At 46.8% G+C, this 2,928-nt stretch overlaps 1 pseudogene; it reads left to right on the top strand.

The window, feature by feature from the left end:
- The first annotated feature begins 471 nt into the window (after positions 1 to 471).
- On the top strand, positions 472 to 1,445 carry OR10S1 (olfactory receptor family 10 subfamily S member 1; annotated as a pseudogene).
- Positions 1,446 to 2,928: the final 1,483 nt, after the last annotated feature.

Genomic DNA, 2,928 nt, shown 5'->3' with positions numbered 1-2,928 from the left:
GAAAAGTGGTTGAGACTGCTGTGCTCCAGGCTGATATAATGGCACCTAAACTCTGGGCAATTCTCCCTAGGTGATGGCGTGCAACTCCTGATGACATCAACAGCATGACAGAGTGAACTGGGAGAGCAGAGGCATACAATTCTGAAATATTTGCAAAATAGATATGCTCCATGAGAGCAGGATTTAATCCATATTTGTATGGCAATTATTTAGGAATTACATTTCTCCAAATATTCTTTACAGTCTTTTGTGTGCCTTAGAAAGATTGTGGATCCCACATGGAAAGATTCATTTTAAAGGGGCAGCAAGGGAACACTAGGATGGGCCGAAAGAGTGAATCAAACCTACATATGTTTCATTTTTGGACAAGGCCAAGAAGGCAGGATCTAACACGTATGGCATTTCAGGAAATGGGAATGGCTACTTATTATGTCTGTTGATATCACTTTTGCTGCAAAGGGAAGAACTAGCCACTCCGTGTGTGCAATGGTCATGGCAACAGAAGACCTAACCAGACTTTGGTAAGCCACTTCTTCCTGGAGGGTCTGATGGACACAGCTGAACATCTCAGCTTCTTTGTCCCCCTTTTCCTCCTCATCTACAGCATCACCTTGACTGGGCAGCCTCTCATTCTCATCACTGTGGGCTCTGACCCTCACCTGTGCTCTCCTATGTACCACTTCCTGGGCACCTCTCCTTCCTGGACACATGTCCGTCTGCAGAGACAGTGCCCAAGGTCATGGCAGGCCTTGTGAAGCTGGGTGGGAGGGTGATCTCCCACCAAGGCTGTGCTGTACAGCTTTACTGGCCAATACCAAGTGCTTTCTGTACACAGTCATGGTCTATGGCTGCTACCTAGCTATCTGTCAACCCCTGCACTACCCAGCTGCCATGAACAGGCGGGCGTGTGCGGGGCTGACCAGGGTCACTTGGGCAGTAGGCGCTGTGCACTCTGCCGTCCATACCTCCCTCACCTTCCAGCTGCTCTCCCGAGGACTTAATCATGCTGCTTACACCTTCTGTGATAGCCCCTGTGCTGATGCGGGCCTGAGCACACACAGCCCTCAACAAGCCTGCCATGCTCGCCAGCATTGGTACCGTGGCTGCAGCTTGCCTGACCCTTGTCGTCTTTTCCTCGGCTTCCTCGTGGCTGCAGCACTACAGGTTCGCACTGCCAAGGCCAGTGGCATGCCTGCTCCACCTGCACCTCCCGTCTCCCAGGGTGAGTCTGCACCACACACCACCTGTCTGCATCCTCCTGCAGCCTTGCTTCGGGTGGCAGGAGCGGTGACCCTGCTGTCTTCTACAGGATAGTCACTCCTGTGTTCAACCAATTTGTTTACACTGTGGAACCAGGTAATGCGGGAGCTCTGCGAAGACTTCTGGGCTCAGAGTCTACAGCAGGCAGCCTATGCACTCCGCAGCCTGTGCTGGGACTCCCCTGATTTTCCTTCCAGGAAATCAACTGTTCTCATATCGAAATGAGGGGAAGTCATTCAAGCAGAAATAAGTATAAGAGTTTCACCTCAGTCAAAAACTTTTTTCCTACCTTTGATCTAGGTACATGTTACAAGATCTCAGCCACAAACTTTTGATCTGTCAAATGGATTAGGTGATGTCCAGAGTATTTCCAAGATCTATGGAAAGATCTCTCTATGTTCAATGGTTCAGAGGTATGTGAATGCTATCCATATCCTCTTTGTTTTGCTAAATGATTTTTAAATTTTTATGAAATAATTTTATTAAATACATAACACATTAAAGAATACTGGTAACAAAAAACTTTGCATATGTATCACCTAGATTAAGAGGGGAAAAAACACATTTTCTGGACAATAAAATACAACTACAAAGAGAAAAGTGACTTCCAAGATCACTTAGAAAGTATCATTGTCTTTATTCTCTGACTCAAACTGGTATTTAACTAAGTGGAAGAAACGCCATGGATTTTGAAGTCAGTTGCACCTACTAGTCACTAGATCATGACCCAACCAGTCACTAGATGTGTATAATCTTGTGCAAATTTTATATTACTTGATGTTTCAGTGCCCTCTTTTATAGTAAGTTTAAAAATAATTACTTTGGACATGCTGTGTCTCCTTCAACAACTAAGAAGGAATACAACTACCTCAAACCTAGAGACAACCAGAAGTTCCAGAAAAGCAAGCTGAGTGAAAGTCCAACAAAGATATAATGAAGAAATACTCATCCAGACAGGTAGGAGGAGCAGAGCTGGGACAGAAAGGATGTGGTGTGATGGCGGCAGCAATGGCAGCAGCAGCAGGCTGGGAGAAAGCAGTCACATGTTTTAAAAAGTAGGGAGGGACACCAGGGCAGCACTCCCAGCACCAGACCGGACTGCACAGCTCACGGTCCCAGTGCCAGGCTTAAATAAAGCCTCATTGATTCTGACTGTACAAACAAATAGGGGTTGGGGTGGAGGAAGAAACTGCTGGTCTCTCAGTAGAGTCCCCTTGTTTAAAGGGCCCCCACCATCCTAGAACATCTGTAGACACACCCACCTTGGGAACAATGGCCAGGGCAACAGCTAGAGAAGCATCAGTCCCATACAGAAGTGGGAGAAGTGCCTGGAAAAGGGGCGAGTACTGAGCAAGGGGCATTGTTCCCTCTCAGACCCCTCCTACACACCCAGTGCCACAATGTGGTGAAACCAGTAGACCCATACTGATACATACCTAAGTCTCTGCCCCTTACAATGTAATAGGAGTGAGGGCACTACCTAAGACACAGAGGCAAACAAACACAGAAGCCTGTCAAGATTAAGAGACAGAGAAGTATGGCCCAAAAGGGGGAATGGATCAAAGTTCCAGTGGGAAAACTAGGTGACGAAGAGATAGCCAACCTAACAGATGAGGTGATAGCCAACCTAACAGACAGAGTTCAAAATACTGGTGATAAAGATGCTCA

Source organism: Furipterus horrens, unplaced genomic scaffold, assembly GCF_987537825.1.
Source record: "Furipterus horrens unplaced genomic scaffold, mFurHor1.1.pri manual_scaffold_11, whole genome shotgun sequence".
Classification (NCBI taxonomy): Eukaryota; Metazoa; Chordata; class Mammalia; order Chiroptera; family Furipteridae; genus Furipterus; species Furipterus horrens.
The sequence above is the reverse complement of the archived record's forward strand: the minus strand, read 5'-3'. Positions and strand labels throughout refer to the sequence as shown.